Source organism: Aphelocoma coerulescens, chromosome 3, assembly GCF_041296385.1.
Source record: "Aphelocoma coerulescens isolate FSJ_1873_10779 chromosome 3, UR_Acoe_1.0, whole genome shotgun sequence".
Lineage (NCBI taxonomy): Eukaryota > Metazoa > Chordata > Aves > Passeriformes > Corvidae > Aphelocoma > Aphelocoma coerulescens.
Window position 1 is genome coordinate 771,457 of NC_091016.1, and position 17,086 is coordinate 788,542.

The 17,086-nt window shown below is 48.1% G+C and overlaps 1 protein-coding gene and 2 long non-coding RNA genes across 7 annotated transcripts in view; all 3 read left to right on the forward strand.

Annotated features, from left to right (window-relative positions):
• The first annotated feature begins 2,541 nt into the window (after positions 1-2,541).
• On the forward strand, positions 2,542-3,159 carry LOC138107089 (uncharacterized). The gene is made up of 3 exons (XR_011149218.1): positions 2,542-2,659; positions 2,783-2,824; positions 2,925-3,159. It is a non-coding gene; the product is annotated as an uncharacterized lncRNA (long non-coding RNA).
• A 38-nt stretch (positions 3,160-3,197) lies between these two features.
• LOC138107090 (uncharacterized) lies at positions 3,198-4,525 on the forward strand. Its single transcript, XR_011149219.1, has 3 exons — positions 3,198-3,266; positions 3,347-4,380; positions 4,481-4,525. It is a non-coding gene; the product is annotated as an uncharacterized lncRNA (long non-coding RNA).
• Positions 4,526-5,167: 642 nt separating this feature from the next.
• LOC138107488 (semaphorin-3D-like) overlaps positions 5,168-17,086 on the forward strand; it is a 47,188-nt gene continuing 35,269 nt past the window's right edge. For 2 of the 5 annotated variants that reach the window (XR_011149549.1, XM_069008734.1), the window contains exons 1-2: positions 5,168-6,890; positions 9,921-16,070. The gene's annotated coding sequence lies outside the window, so the exon portion shown is untranslated. The remainder of the gene's footprint in view (positions 6,891-9,920; positions 16,071-17,086) is intronic. The other 3 variants (XM_069008732.1, XM_069008731.1, XM_069008733.1) reach the window with 3 other exon arrangements.

The window sequence follows — 17,086 nt, forward strand, 5'->3', positions numbered from 1 at the left end:
AGGTAAAGAAGTACCAAAGGCTGCAGTATTTCAGGTGATTCAGAAGGGAGAACCCATTAGTTACAATAGCATTAGTAAAGGCAAACATCTCCTATTCCCTCATTTTAAGGGGTTCAGTTGAAGCAAACTCCCCTTTTTCAGCATTTTAAGGGTTTAAATCCACACTTCTACCCATGCCCTGGCATCAAATCTCTCACAAGGGAGCGAGCCCAGTACATATATAACCTAATGCTGCCCAAGAGTCCATTACTTTTCTTGTTCTTATTCATGACACTTATGGCCCTAACTAGAAGCCCCAGCAGGAGCTACACCATTTATACTACTACTACTATTCTTCTCTTGCCTACTTAGTTGCCTACAGCATACTACCCAGGAATGACTAATGAACAATTACACATGTTAACAAGGAATTACCCAACTCACCTGCCTATGCTGCTGAGACAAGAAGCTTCTTCTCTTACCTGTTATCTACTCTTTTGGCAGGTGTGGCTGTAGTAAAAAAAGAAGGCACCTACAGAGCCCCTTACTCCCCTGGAATTTAAGTCAGAGCAGCCAAACAGCTACAACTCCTCCCAGTGCTTTTATCCCTGATGGTAAAATTGCCTCCTCCCTTTTCCCGGGCATTGTGGGAACGAGAGGCGGGCCTGGCCAGGGGTATATTAACCCCAGTCCTGGGTAAAAGAGGCCCATTTCCTCTGTGGGGTTAGTTGGGGTAAGGGTGTCTTCTTCTTTCTGTGAAGGGGGTCTTTTGGGTTTTCTCAGCTTTTTTTCAGCAGGTACTTTTGGTATCTGAAGTAATAGAGGCTTTGAAGACTCTGTGAAGAAGATAGCATTAAGTGCATGGTTCATGGCAACTTCCTGAAATTCCAGATTGTGTCAGGTACGATACTTCAGTTTTTTCAGCAGATTCATTTTGCTGCAAGAGGAAGCTACCCTGGGTCCAAGATGACATTGGAGATGGAGGCTTCTGATAGGTAAGCTAAGGACTGTAAGTATGAGTGGGAGTGGGAGCAGGGTCCCAGTTAGTAGCTGACTTGTTGGGATTTGGCTTGTATGCCACTCCACGGGTGCATTGATTTTGGTTTTCTTTGTCATAGCTGACTAAGATGCCAACCTGGTGATCACAGTGCCTTTGGAGAGGGCTGAGGTGGACTCCTTTTGTATCCAGTGTGGATTCACATTGTTGGTCACCTAAAAGCTAAGTTGGGGGCCAGGACCTAGAGATGGGATGATAGCAGGGTAGTGGGTTGGAAATTCCTGGGAGAGATGTAAAAATTAGTGTAGGGGAAAGGGATGCTCTCCAAGGGGCTTGTTAGGTAAGCTAAAGGGAGTAGCCCTACTTTTGATTGCAACTGTAGGGTGTGCAGCGCAGAGCAGTTCCAGTGTGTGTTGTCTCGTCCCGTGTGTGTTTTGTGTTTCTGGCATCCCTCGGATCAGATCTCTGTGCCTTTTATCCTTAAGGGGCTTATCATAAGCATTGGCCATCATCTCTAGGTTCTTGAACTTTCATACTTCTTGGTAGGATGCCAATGTCACTTGTTCTTTTACCAGTGGGCTTGGCCGCATCTTGGAATCACATCTTGGAAGCATTGAGTCAGATGTCTTTTGAGGCCTTGTTCCCGGCTGTACTGCCATCCATCCTTTCCAGCCGTGAGCTGTAATGTCCTGGGGCTTGTAAGATTGTCAGGAGATGGGAGCATTCTAAATGTGGCATTGTCTCTCACAGCCATCTTGATCACTGTGACTGACAGTTCTTAGAAGAGGTCACTGTTACAGTCTTTTCTTCTGCTCCTTAGAGCCTCCTTCATCCACCATTGCCACACCCTCGGTTGTCTCTTTTGGCGTCGTCTCTTCTTCTTGCCATCGTTCTTCTTGCCGAGAGCTTTTTTTATCATCCTTGTGTCCTACTGTTTGTAGTATAATGTGTTGAGTTTGTGTCTCGCCTGGAATTGCTCTGCCCTGTAGAGTAGTCCTGAGGGGGGGTAGGTGGAGAAGAAAGGAGACTTTAGAGGGAACCTTTTGCTTTGCTTAGCCACCTGAGCCATGCCTCGGACAGAGTGACTGTGGCCAGTCTGTGTGGTGTTCAGTGGAGATGTGGGAGTGGTGCAGTGGTGTCTTGCAGTTTTATAGTAGTTTGTCCTAAGGCCCACTGTTGTGGGATCCTAGGCAGTTTGCTTTGAGGAATGAGAACTTGGGAAAGGCTAAGCTTTCCCTGTCTGTCTGGGTAACTTTGACAAATAATTCTTTTGCAGATGGATAGGATGTAAACCTGATATGAACAGAGGAGGCCAGAGGAGCACAGCAACGAGGTGGGTCGGTGCCTGAAGTCCAAGCTATGGCCTGACTTTGGGCTCTACGTTTACCTCACTGTTGGGACTTTCATTTTGAAGATGTGAAGTGCTTGAAGCAGCAGGGTATTGGCACCGGGGGGACCATGAGCTGGATGAGTATTGATTCCAGCACAGAACTGGATGTTACTGGAGTTGTTGTATTAGTGATGAAACTATAAGTAGCCTTTGATTTTTTGTGTTTTACAGGTGGTCTGCAGCATTCAAATTGCTACTCCAACATGAGAGACACCCTTCCAGACAGAGGTCACAGTCGAGCACTTTCAGGTGGAACCTGCCTCGGCAATGCAGCACTTTTGGACACTACATCGGTATGTGCCTTTCCATTTTGTTTTGCCCCTTCTCCCTTGGGAAGGTTGGTCATCATTCAGCTTTTCAGGGGTGGTGTTTCATGGTGGTTATGTTGCAGGGCTGTTCTTTGTCCTTATTTTTAGGAAGTAAACCTGGATATCAGCAGTCAAGGTCAAGTGAGTGAGGTAAGCAGTGACCAGTGGACACAACCAGTTATTGCTTGGGTGCCAAATTCTGGGGCAGCTCAAAGCATGCATTGTCTAAGCATCCATTTGTGTGTTTTAGGTGGCCCACTCGTATTATGCCTACAGGGGCTGAACCCCCTCATGGACCAGCTGATGGAGCCAGTTTATCACCCTTGAGCTGCCCCTGTGAGCCTTCCAGAACTATTACAGGACTCTGCGATGAAGCCTGTACCTTTTCTGTTTGAAGGTGCCATCTGGGCAGCCTTTGGCAATGGTTGAGGAGTTGCAGCGACTCGGGGAGGGAGGGAGGAGCGAGGGTCCACTCAAGTTTCAGCAATGCCCCATCACCTTGTCTCCTTTTAACCCAGGTATACCCTGTGCCGGCAGCCTTGGAGTGCGGCCACGGTGTATGAGCCGAGGACCGGGGCGTTCTCAGGAGACGGTGAGTAGTGGAATTGTTGGGTTTTGGCTGATGTGCTGCTGAGTTCAGGCACTGATGTTTGGTTTTCTTTCTTGTAGTAGACTAAGAGAGAACAGCTCACTGAGGGCAGGAACTCCCCAGAGGACGAGGCGGCCTTCTTTTGCACCTGATGAGGATTTGCATCCCTGGATATCCGAGAGCTAAGTCGAGGGCTACACCTCAGGGAGGGGGATGAGAGTGGTGTGCTGGGTCAGGACTTGGTGGGAGGGATTTTTGAATTAGCTTTGGAGATGGGGATGTCCACGAGAGGGCCCCTTAGGCCGTGTAAAGGGAAAGTCTCACTTTTGATCACAATGCTGAGGTGTACAGGGCAGAGCAGTCCCGGTGCGTGTTGTGTCACTTGTCTATTGTGTGTTCTGTGTCTTTTGGGCATCGTGTCACATGTCTTCTGCCTTACCCCTTTGAGGGGCTTATCAGAAATGCTGGGCATCATCCTTAGCGTCTCCTTTGCATTCCTTGGCCCGACGCTGGTACTCTTGAACCTTTGACTTGCAAGCTTGGACATGCATCGGAATCGCATCTCTCTTTAGCAATATCGAGTCAGACACCTTTTACAGTCTTGTTCTGAGCTGTATTGACAGCTGTGCACCACAACGATCCATTATAACAGATTAGGACTTGTGAGAATGCGAGGATAGGTGGAGGATTCCAACCGTATGGTTCTCGGGCATCCACCTTTGCGGTTCTTGGCATAAGTCCTTCTGTTAGGGTCTTTTTCTGCCGGAGTTCTTTGAGCCTCATCGGCCTCATCTAGGTCATCTCATTGGTAATTCTTCTTGCTGAGAGTTTCCTCTCCTTGTTGCATCCCCTTGTTTGTCATCTCCTGTGTCACAGGTGTCTGTGTGTTTGGGCCGGGGCTGCTTTGCCCTGCTACATGGTCTGGGTGTAGGTGTAATAGGATAAGTCCTAGGGACTTGACATTTGTAATGTAGGGATTAGTTGGACTCAAGATGGTATTTCTAGATTGACACAAGATGTCTGGAGCTGGTAAGTTCTCATGCAGTACTTTGACTTTTGTCGTAACTTTCTTTCAGCTGCAGAGGGATTGAACCTGTGACAGAGTGCCCCATACCAGGTGAGGTGGTTCCCACAGGAAGGTCAGTCACCGTTTGTCTTTGCAGGGCAAGTGTAAATGGTGACCGTGTTACAGCTTTGTTCTTCATCTTTATTTGTAGGAAGTAATGCTGAATAGCAGTGGTCAAGGTCGATGGAGCGAGGTGAGCGGTGACTGGTGGACAGAATGAGTTGTTACTGCTTGGGTATCAGTTTCTGGTGCAGCTCTAAGCATCCGTTTTTGTTTGTGCATTTTAGGTGGTCCACTGGGAAGGTGTCCTGGCCCTGGGGATGCTGGAGGCCAGGTGCGTGCAAGCTTAAGGTATGGGTGTGGTGTACTTCAGTTGGAGCGGGGAGGCTGTGGTTTCAGTCTCTCAGCATGTTTTTCTGCTTTGCTTCTCTGCAGGTGCTGCTGCTGCTGCCCTAGGCATGCCAAGGGACAGAGGCGAGCAGGTGAGTTGGCATTTAGGTGGGGCGACTGATAGGTGAGAGGTATGTGGCAGCATGCGAAGCGTGTCCCTTTTTGCTTTGCAGGCATCGTCCGGGCCACCTCCGGAGTCGGATTGAGATTTGAGGTGAGCCTGGGCCAGCGGTGCAGAGGGAGCCCGCGCATTATTCTTCTGGAGGGCGATAGTCACAGTTTGTTTTGTTGTCTTAGGTACCACAAGTAGGTGCAGAGCCTAAGTTTGGAAACGGCCGGTAAGCGATGAGCCTCGGCAGTTATGAGGGAGAGGGGCATTGTGCAAGGGGTCACTTCTGGGACGTGTCATCACAGTCTGAATTTTGTCATTGTTCTGTCTTTTGCAGCCGCCGAAGTGGACTGTGGGCCATGTATTGACGTCCACGGTGCTGAAGCAATGTTTTCTGTCGAGGATGGATTTCGTCTGCTGGTCTTCAGAGAGCTAAGTGTGGGGACTGTTGGTTGGGAGAAGGCAAACACCTTTGGAATCACAGGAGGCAATTTGAAGTTAGCTGAGAGGAGAGGGCTGTATTGGGCCGGGCCCCTTGGAGGTTAAGGGAGTTTTTCTTCAGCATCACTCGAGCCTTTGCCGGGCCGGGCAGTTCCAACCCATCTCCATGTTCTCGTGAGCTTCGCATCACTGGATTTTGAGTCTTGATGTCATTGTCCGTCTTTTCACCCGAGGAGCCTGCCTTCGGGTCTGGCATGATTGTCATGGTCTAAATTTTGCCTACTCTTCAGTGTAGCCACACTCTTGAGCATAACACGTGGGCATCTTGCATCTTGGCCATTTGTCGGTCGGTCATGTTTTGTGATGTCACTTCAGCCTTTGGCGGCAGAATCCTTCTCTAGGGAACCCTTTGTATCACCTGGCAGTCGTTGCCTCCTTCTCTAGGCCTGCTGCACTTCTTGAGCATCCTCTTACCAGCTTTGGCACTAACTTCTCATAGGGAGTTTACATTTCACTGTCACATACTACTGCCGTAGAGCCTTCTTTCCTTCGGCATCGTGGGCCTCTGGCTCATCTTGCACTAGGAATCTTGGGCCCATCAGGTGAAACTGCTGGGCAGTTTCAATTTGTGTCTGTGTGATGTGGTTTGTGTCCGTTGTCTTCAGTGTCACAGGGCTTTGTGATGTCTCAGTTCTTTACAGGCATCGTTCTGGGCCATATCGGCAGCGGGAGTACTTGCATACTTTTCTGGATTGGGCTTATTCTGGCATCTTTATGGTTTTGCTTTTTGAGACCAGAAGTACACAAGATGTTCCTATCCGTCTTCCTTCTCAGTTTTGGTAGTATCTTTTTTCATGTGCCATTCCCTTGGACTTCTATATGCAGTGTACTAGACCCTCCTCACTGCAGTAGTTCCATAGCTTCCGTCGTCTCAAAGCATCCTGGTCTCAAGAATTTATCTTCTGAAGCGTTCTCTCAAGTCTTCGTGTCATCTTTGCTTATATTTGATGCACTGTGTGTCCATGTGCCACTTATGCTTGGAGCTGCCCTGCCCTGGCACATTCAGTCGTGGCTCATTTGAACAGTTTTAAAACTCTCCTCACTTGTCTGTGGGCTTTTGGGTAGAAAGCTTATGGGCCTGGTGTGGGGATAACTCCTAGCTGTCAGCTACTTGTAGACTGCCTCATGCTGTCTTGCAGGTCCCCGAGGCAGATTTTGATCCCTATGGTCACTGATGTTACCAATTTTCCCAGGGTCTACTGTTCCACATCAAGGAGAAGCAGACGGAAGATGCTTTAACATCTTCTTTGGGAGGGGTGTTTCTAGTAAGGGCTGCAGTCAGAGTGTAAGCTGAAGAAGGGGTGTCTGAGAGTGTGTCTGTCTGTGTGTGTGTTGACTGGCTCTAACCTTATGTGTGTGGTGTTTTTTGCCTTTCAGGTTCTTCAGTTCATTTTAAAATTTTGAATACAAAAAGCCCAGCCGGTCCTGCCCATGCTGTGGGGTTAGTCAGAGGGACACAGGGTTCCTCTTCTCCTCTCTGCTGGGATGAACTGCCTAGGGAATACCATTTCTGACAGCCCAGTCCTACTTGTGTCTTTTGGAAAAGGGCAGAGGTGAAGAGGTAACTGCCAGAGTTCCTTGGGGATGATGGAGTTGTGGTGTTTGGCTGTGCCCGGAGGGGCAGGTTGGGCATTATTTGTGTGTCTGAGGACTGGTTTGGGTGTTGGGGAGCCCAGGGAGCTGAGCTCTCAGTGCATTCCCAGCTCTCCCAGGGGTGGGAGCTGGTGCAGGGCTGGGTGACAGCCTCTGGTTGGGCTCGGGGCAGGCACTGGCCCCGGCACAGACACGGGGTGGTTTGGGGACGCTTGGGGAGCAATGGGAGGAAAATGAGGGATGGTGCTGGGCAGAGCGATCAGCCTGTGCTCGTGTCAGTGCAGCTGTGCAGGGCACTGGGATCTGGGTAAAACTCCAGCTCTCCTGGTGTTCAGGGATGCAAGGTCTGAGGGACTGGATTTACCTGGGGCTTTCCAGGAACAAGGGGAAATGTGGTGCCAGAGCTGTGCCCCATCAGGTTGTGTTTCCCTTTGGGGACAGGGAGTCTCTGGGCTGAGGTGAGATTGCTGTGTGAGTGGCAGGGAACAGGGAGCTCAGAATTGCAGGCACTGATGGAATAATTGTCTTAGGTCTCTTTGGTTTGTGTTTGTGAAAACTGGGATTTGGGCTGGAGAGGTGCTCTTGGGAACAATGGATAGAGTACATTTGCTCTATGGATGTGTAAGGAAGGACAGGGAAGGGGAGTATTTATAAATTGTTATCAGTATTTCATGCAAATTTGGGGTGGAGCGTTGATGTAGGTGGGTGGGTTTGGCTTGGACCTGTCAGGACTAACCACAAAGAATCCAACCAAGCCCCTGACCCCTCAAGGCATCTGTGAAACACTTCCACAGAAACCCAAGTCAGAAATCCAGTGATAATGGAGGTAAAATTATAGGTAATTGCCTATGATCGGTGGGGAATTTCCTTTGGAATTATCAACCAAGGCAGAGCATATCTTTCAGCTCTTTTCCTGGTGTGCAGTTTCCTCTCTGGTTTAACTGAGTTTGTGTGCTCCTGTTAACAAGCAGTGTGTTTTCACCCTGAAATTTGGGGTGATAGTCTTTCTCTAGTGTTTTTCCCACAACTGACTCATCCTTTCCATGAATAGTCCATGTTGTTCTACACAGCTGCTTTGGCCCTGGGTCAGAGAGAGAGAAGGGAAATGACTTTTTAGGGCGTTGAAATTTCTCCAGGCAGGAGTGGGACGGTCTTGCCCCTCCCCAAAGCCCTGCAGGCGCATGGGAGTAGCTCAGTGCCGGCGCAGCTCTCTGAGCAGTAACAACGCTTGGGAGGTTCGAGTGTTGATAACAACTCTCTTGTCTCTTGGTAGCAGTCCTAGGTGGAGGAGAGGAAAAAAGGAACTTGTGTTATTCATGGAAAACCTTCTGCTGTTTCTTGTGCAGACTTTTAGATCTTTGTATGATTTACTATCCAGTGTCTGTAGGTAGAGAATGACTTATTTGAGGTAAAAATTGAGATAATCAGTAATGGATAGGTATGGAAAATGTTTGAAGTAAACTTGAGGTGACCTGTAGTGGAGAGCATGAAGATTTTGAAGTAAACTATAGCAATCAGTTGTGCACAGGTAGGGAAACTTCTGGGGGTAAAATACAAGGTCATCTCTAGGTGAGGGAATGAACACTTTTTGAGGTAAACTGAGTGAATCAGTTGTGGGAGTATTAGTAAATTCTGGGGGTGAAACTTGATGTAACCTCCATGGTAGAAAATAAATAAGTGTTTTGAGGTAAAAAGGAAGTCATCAGTGTTGGAGAGGCAGGGAGATTTTGAGAGTAAATTTGAGTCTGTAGTGCAGAGAATGAACATACTGAAGTTAAAGGGAGGTAGTAACTTGTAGACAGGGAAAAAATTTGGGGGTAAAGTCTGAGGTTAATGTCTAGGGGAGACAACATTTTTGAGCTAAACTGAGGCAGTCACTAGGTGACAGGTTGGAAAAGTTTTGGGCGTAGAAATTAAAATGACCTGTTGGGCAGAGAATAGACATACGGAGGTGAAAATCAGGTAATAAGTAGTGGACAAGTAGCAATAATTTTGGAGGTGAAATCTGGGGGGATGTGTGGCAGGGAGAGTGTCCATCGTGAGGTAAAGTGAGACAGTACTGGAAAGATAGTGAAATATTTCATAGTAAAACTTGATGAAATCTCCAGGGCAGAAAGAGAATATTTATAGGTCAAAAAGAGTAAATAGTTAGCGGGCAGGTAGGGAAAATACTGGGGGTAAAATCGGAGGTTATCTCTAGGGGAGAGAATGAACATACTGAGGTAAAAATCAGGCAATGAAGAGTGAATGTTAGGGAAAGTTTGGGGGGTAAAACTGGAGATAATCTCCAGAGGTAGTGAATGAATACTTTCTTGTAAAAAAGAAGAAATCAGAAGTGGACAGACAGGGACAGCTCGGAAGGAAAATCTGAAGCAATCCCCAGGGAAGAGAATGAACATAATGAGGTAAACTGAGGCAGTCATTTGCAGAGACACAGTGAAAATTTTGGGGATAGACACTGAGACATTCTTGAGGATATAGAAAATTACTTTTTGGGGTAAAAATGAGGTGATGGGTAGGGCAAAGCTTGTGGGAAAAACTTGAAATAATCTGTAGGGCAGAGCATGAGCATTTTGATGGAAAAATGAGATATTTATTCTCTACTTCCCTTTGGGCTAACTTAATCTCCACCCTTCCATGAGCAATTCCTTGGCTTCTCCTGGAGAAAACCCCATGGCAGAGGCAGTCTGCAAAGGAGCCCAGAGCTGTGCTTGGAGCAGAGAGTGCTGAGAGCTGCGGGTGCCTCTGCTGCCCCAGGCTGGCAATATCCCCATGGAACAGACTGGGCAAATGGGATTAGAGGGAGCACAGTCCCTTCAGGGAAGGGGTTTTCTCCTGTGCACATCAGGCACGGGGCAGGAAGGGAACTTTGGAAATCAGCTGATTTCCCCCAGAAAGCATAATTCACATCAAGAGCAAAGGTTGGTTTGGGTGTGAGCACTTGAAATAACTTGGAAAGAGAAGCAATCACCTTTTGCTGCTTCTTTCTTTCTTTCAGATGCTGGGATTGCCTCTGTGGACATGTGCTGAGCTCTCCCCGCAGGGAACTGTCAGCCCTGAATGCCTGTGCAATAACTGCAGCTGCCCAGGCAGGCACAGTTTTTTCAAAATTATTTTTCTCGGACCGAGCACATCTCCTCAAGTTCCTTCTCACTTCCTGCATCCTGGAAATGCAAAAAGGGAAAAGATAAATGTGCAGCTCAACTGAAACAAAAAGCATCATTTCCCTTCTTTCTTGTTTTGTTCTTAGAGCCTGTTGGAGTGCTGGCCTGGATTTGGGAGGAGCCAAGTAGCCTGGAGCAGTGAGGTTTTTCCTGTCAGACTTGGCTGTCCTGTGCAGGGTTCACTGATGCTGTGAATTGCAATCCAGGGCATCTTCAGGCTCCTGGTGCTTGGGACGTGGCGTTTGGTGTGCAGAAAACATCCCAGGCTGTTCAGCTTGGGTGTGGCTGTGCATTTGCACAGTTCCTCAGAGTGGGAAAAGGCCAAGAGAGCGATGGGAAGGTCTTTCTTCCAGGCCTGGGCATTCTCAAGACACCTCAAGGATGTTTTTTAAATGTTTCTTGTCTTTTGTTTCCCAGCCCAGGGCTGAGCTGGAGAACGGGTGGAGACAGTGGCAAGCAGGAGTCCCATGTTTACATCTGCCCTTGGATTCCAGTTTCTCCCAGTGGGTCTGTGCTGCCCGAAGTACAAAGGAAGGAGGTGTTGGAGTACCTGTTTGTTCACCTGTTGAGCTTGGAAGAGATGCCGAGTGTGAAATTCCAGGAGTGCCGGCTCCTTGCGAGCTGTTGGTTGCTCAGGAGATGGGGTTGGGGAAAGGGGGGGAGAGTCCGAGCACAGCACAGTGGTAGGAGCTGGGTTTGCATCTCAATCTAAGGCATCTCAAAGCCTGATAAGCTGGAAAGAAGACTTTGCTGTGTTAATGCACAATTGCATTTTTGTGCAATTTTTTGAAATTAGGGCTGGGATCAACCTGGGGAGGAGGTTGTCTGGCACAATTCCCTATGCCCTGCTTTGCCATGAGGAATGGATGCCTGACCTCTTTGCAGAGAGCTGCTGCTGATGTAGATTTCTCTGTTTCTATAGTGAATTTATCCCAGTACTTGGCTGCTATAAAGAAGTCTCCTCTTGCTGCAATTTCCCCCTATTACATTTAAGATCAGCTCCAGCTGAGTTAGAATTTAATCCCGACCTTTCCCCCCTTTTTTTTTTCCAAGAGGCCTCAGCTATCTTGCTATTTCTTTCCTCTCTCACCGTCCAGGTCCTGTTTTTCAGACCTTTCCTTATAAAACCCTTGATAACCCATTCCCCACTTAAGGCTTTGTTGTAGCCTTGTTTTGCTACCTTCTGGGTGCTGTGGATGAAGGTCTGGCTTTGAGGAGCACGCCCTGCTCCCTTTGCTCAAGGGATTGCAGTTATTCCAATCTCCTGCTGCTGAGGGCTTCCTTAGGCTCTTGCTGAAATGAAAAATGTCCAGGAAGCTTTTCCTTTTTTGAGATTAGACTGGTTGAGATATGACCATGATGGTTAAAAACCCACAGTGCAAAGGAAGGTTTCCCCCTTCTTCCCCCCTACCCCCCACCTGCTCCATGCTCGGTCCTCTCCCTTCACAGTTCATTGCTTTGTAATCACAACTGCTAAGGAAACCTTTCTAATCTTGTCAATTGGCAATGCAACTGCTTTTAAATTCTGTTTTAAAATAGGTTTTGAAGTCAGGCTCTGCCCTTGCTATTGATTTGAATTCTTGACTGAGTAAGTTATTGGTGCTTAAGAAGCCCTTTGTTGCTTTAAAGCCTTTCTCCAAGGGTCAGAGAATAACACTGACAGGGAGTGAAGGAGCGCTGCCCAGTAGTTGCTTAGAAACGGAATGTGTTAAACCAGGTTTCTTTAAAAGCAGTTTTGAGTAAGTGAAATTCAGGTACTTGAATTACTTTGGGAAATGGTCCATTTAGGATAGATCTACACTGACAGAAGCTGTTTATCTGAGGTCAGTACATGCTTTGATCAGTGCAGGGCCTTCCCCTCAAGAAACGCATGAGCCAAGCCCAGCAAGGTAGAGGAAAAGACAGACACAAGTTCAGCTTAGAGAGCTGCACGGGTGAAATCCCATGAATATGCCTGGAGCATGGCCCTCCCCAGCAGCTTTTCTTACAGTTAAATTCTTAAAAAAGCTAGAAGCTGATGCTCAGTACTTTGGGATCTGGCTCAAAACTGCGGAGAGGATAAACTCCCTTACTGGAACTCAGGCAGTGGAGTGCCCACAAGCCAGCAGCCCGGTTGCTTCTTGTTCAGCTTCATTTCAACGTCGTTTTTTTGTTGTTTTGGTTGGTTGGCTGGTTTTAAAGTATTCTTAGAGATGCTACAAGTGGAAGAAGAGAACAGAAATAGAGTGGAGCACCACTGGCATATTACCTGATATTTTACTGTTCCTCTTTTTCTTTTAAAAATATATGTAGATAACATGAACTTTTAAACTCTGTGATTTGGGAGAAACACTCTTTTTTCTCCCTCTCTTTGGAAGAGATATGCAAGTCCTGAGCCGTTGGGCCAATGCTTGCTGCATTTTGTTTACGTTTTTACAATCAAACAAGGGGCTGATAAGATTGACAAGGAAGATACAACTCAGGAGCTCACTAGGCAGCAGCCTCCAGACTCTTTGGGTGATGCAGTAGGGTATGAAGACTGTTCTCCAGTGCGAGATTAATCCATAATAACATGCTCACTGACATAAAAGTCACTTCTTATAAGCCACTTCTTATTCCCTGAAGTGCAGGAGCTGAGGTGTTTGACAAAGCCTTGGCAGAATGATGAAGTAGATCCCTGTCAGATTTCTCCTTCTTGTGCTAGTGAGAGCAATCCATCTTCTTTAAGGGTTTTGTTCCTTTGGGATTGTGTGTAGTTTAGAGGGAGAACAGTACCCAGAAGCATTAATTATTTAATCTGCACTGCTTTTTTCCTCGACATGTGAGGCCTGAGTATTGTGCTGGGAAGCGGGGCCAATAAAATTTCTGGGAGTCAGACTTGGAGCTCGAAAGTTTTAGAATTAACGCTGGAGACTCAGCTCCCTCTATGGTCAGAAGAGGGGGAGACACCTTCCTTCAGGATGTCTCTCCAGGGAATGCTTTTGCAAAGTTTTCTCTCGTAACGGCTCAAGTCCTGCCTCTTCCTGAAATTGCGGTGTAGATCCCACTGGAGGCAGTAAATCTCTCAAATGTATGAGCTTGGGCCTACACACCTGCTAAGGTGTGACTAGAGGTGTGAGAACTTTTGCAAATGAATTTGGAATCATGAGAATCACAGAACCACTGAGGTTGGAAAAGCCCTCTAAGGTCATCGAGTCCAACGTGTGCCCAATCCCTACCTTGTCACCCAGCCCAGAGCACTGAGTGCCATGTCCAGGTGTTCCTCGGACACCTCCAGGAACGGGGGGACTCCAAACCTCCCTAGGCAGCCCCTGCCAAGGCCTGACCACCCTTTCCAGGAAGAAAGTCCTCTTGATGCCCAACCCTGGTGCGGCTTGAGGCCCTTTCCTCTTGTCCTGTTACTGGTTGCCTGGGAGAAGCAGCCAGTCCTCACCTGGCTACACCCTCCTGTCAGGGAGTTGTAGAGAGCAAGGTCTTCTCTGGGCCTGCTCTTCTTAGGACTGGTATGGAATCACTATTTTGCATTAAAGGACAATAAGCAGATGTTTTGAAAAAATACTTTGAAATGTTTTTGCATTGTCCTGGAAATCTGCCAAGAATTGGAGTTGCTTACCAGGTTAGGTGTTCTTGCCTGCAACTTCCCAGGGGCTGCTGGAGGTGGGATGAGGCTATTGCAGAGGAATTACAAGTACGTGGTTTCTCACTCAGGAGACTCTGGGTTTACTATAGCTATGGAACTGGTTTTCCAGACTAGAGGAACCCCTTGAAGGACTGCAGCGCGAGGCAGAGATGGGATTTGGGGTTTGCATCCCCACCTCCTGAGCACACATGGGGTTAGATGCCCCTTGGCAGAGCTGTAAGGTGTAATGTGGGCAGCAGCTCCTCCTCTCTTTGGGGGCCTAAATTGAAACGCTCAGGAGCCAAATCACCTCTGAGCTGCTCTCTTGTGAGCAGGAGAGGAAGGGACACCTCCAAAGGCCACATAGCTCACTCATAGTCTGAAAAATCCTACTGCTGAATCTGGAACCCCCCCAGGGATGCCTGGGACCCCCCGGGCCCCTCTGTGATCCTCGACAATGCACCCCTCCATCATCAGACCATGCAGTGCCCCCCAGTGTTTTGCCAGTGGGAGCACTGGAAGAGATACTGGGAACGCTGGGAGGGAACTGGGAGGAAACTTCCCACCACTCTCCAACGTGCAGCAGCCCCAAGTGCGACCAGTGAGGAGGAGGAAGTGCTCCCAGTGCCTCGCCCCCCCCCCCCCAAAAAAAAGGGGGGCGGGGGGGGTTACGAGAAGAAAAAGGATTTTAATTGAGGGGAAAACACTCCATTTCTTTAATTGTGCTTGAACTTAGGAGGATCCCACTTCATCTACTGTTTGGAGGGTCTCAATTGACACAATGTTTTCATGATTTTGTATCTCAGTTGGCTGGGAATCACTGTTTTGCATTAATTTTCCTGTCTAATTGGAAGAAGAAAGCCTTTATGGTGCTGTTTGATGGATTTGAATTGAGGGAAACCGCCCCATTTTCATAATCTTAAGGTTAAAACTGAGGGCAAAACACCACCGTCCCTGGTTTTAAAGGGAAGCCCTTTATGTGCCATTATAAGAGTTCCATCGAGGGGGACCCTCATTTGAAGGGACCTTCATAGAGGAAAAACGTGTCCAAAAGCCCCCAAAATGGTGTTTCTTGAGGGAAAGTGAAGAGGACGCTGCATTTTCCCTCATTTTAGGAGGCTAATTTGAGCAAAAGTCCCCCTTGATTCACTTTTTCTTTGGGTTTATATTTAGGGGAGACCCTCCTTATGCATCAATTACGGGTCTAAATTGAGAGGGAAGCTCCGTTTTCCCCTTGATTCAAGGCTTTGAAATGGTGACTAAAGGGAGTTTTCCCTTAATTCATTAAGAAATTGAAAAAGAAGCCCGGCATGGACCGGCGGGTCTGGACACATCCCCATTGAGGGGGGGCAGAGCCGCTGCTCGGGGGATCCTTTATCCCCCTCGTACAGCTGCGAGCTGCCGAGGAAAAAGTCCTCGTTCCTAGGCTTAAAGCCCTGCAGGTTTACCTCTCATTCTCTTGCTCTGATTTGTTTGACAATAAATTCAATTTATTCCCCCCAGTCGTGTCTCTTATTCCAGTGACCGGTGAGTGATCTCTCTGTGCCCTTCTCCCGATCCTCGGGCCTTTCCTGATGTGTTCTGTTCCCTGCCCAGGGTGAGGAGGAGAGGGACAGAGCGGTTTTGCTGGCACCAGGCACCTGGCCAGGCCCAGCCCACCCCAATAATCCCTGCGATCATTCACGCCACCATTACCCAGGCGCACGGCGGGTCCGGCTCCGCGGGCAGGCGGCTCCAGTAGTTCAAAGTGGGCAAATTGGGACGGAGTGAGAGGAAGCAGGTGCTGCCGGTGGGTGAAATGTCTCTGCTGCGAGCTGCCTGGGAAAGGAGGAGGGAGAACCTAGTGCAAAGGAAAGGGGAGAGAAAGAGGGACAAGGCTGGAGCTGGGAAGGAAGCGGAGATGGCCAAGGGGCAGCTGAGCATTTTGCTTTCCCACTCTGTGGGGGGAAAGAAAGCGCTGTCAAATCCATCCAGGAAAAGAGAGGAGAAATAGCAGGTGGTGGAAATCGCCGGCAATTTGGATGCAATTTGTCTGTCTGAAGTGCAGACGCCGACAGACACGGAGCACCGCCGGACGCCTGCTGGCGCTGCGCTGTGTCCTGCTCTGGCTGCAGCCCGCCTGGCGAGACCCCCAGCAGCAGCGGCCCGGGGGCGGCGGGTCGGGCAGCAGCCAATCGGAAGCGTCGCAGCGTGCGGCAGCCAATAGGAGCCCTGGCTACTCCGGCAGCCAATGGAAAGCGCCGTTCCCTGAGGGACCAGGCCCAGCTCGAAGCCCCTCACAGCGGCTTCGTTTTTTGGGACGTTTGTGGAAAGTTCGGAGTTCATTTCTTTTTTCTTTAGCGCACCTTTTCCAGGACAGGAGGGATTCCGGCGCCGCTTCGTGCCGGTAGGGAGCGGGAGAACGCGGCGGCGGGCGGCGGGTGGCGAGGGCCGTCGGCGAGACGGGGCTTGGGCCGCCTGCGGTGTGCGATCTCCCGAGAGCAGCGGGGAGCGGCGGCGGGCGGGGCGCTGTGGGAGCCGGCGCATGTCCCCGAATGAGCCGCCCGGCGCAACGCCCGGCGAGGTGCCAATGAAATAAAATAGAACACGGTAAAGTGAAAAGCATCTTCTGCCAAATAATATATCAACAGACCATCTATCTAAGTGGTACAAGAACATAGTTTCATTGTGCTCTGGATGAATGTCATCTTTGTTATTGCAGAACTAAGTTAAGAATATTAAGTCTAATGATGCAATTTTATTTTTAGTCTATTTGATTTTATAAGTTACTAATCTGAGTCATGTATGCTTATAGTTTTCTCTCTTATTAACAAAGACAATTCAATATCCAGTTCATGATTATAGTATAGTTTTGAACCACTCAATAGTAATTTTTCTTTTGGAATATGTGTGATAATTTCAAGGTGAGACATCTACATAATGCATTGGACACGTATTTGTATATTTGCAGTTAAAGTAACATGCTTTAAATTTGTGTGCATGTATATAAAGTACATATACTTAAGGAAGAGATCATAAAGAGATAAGGTACCTTTCAATCAATTTGAATTGTAGGCGGGGTAATTTTTGTTTCTTCTTGTAGGTGATTAGTTTTAAATCTTTTAAAGCAGTATGTTTGTCTGACAGGCCACTCATGCTATTTTATTGATGTCTAGAAGGGACATCTTTTGCTGGCTTCTGACTCCATAGACAAAATAAAACCTCGAGATCATCTCAAACAAGGATAGATGAGGAAAAGAAAGAAAAACTCTAGCATCAGTGATAGTAAATTAGATATTGAGGCTACGTGGCCTAGGCAACTTACTCATTAAGTTTATAATGAATTTATAAGCTTATGATGACTGGGTTGCTCTAGATTTTCAGCTGTCACAATTTGCAGCATTGCTGTTAGGTTCACTAAAA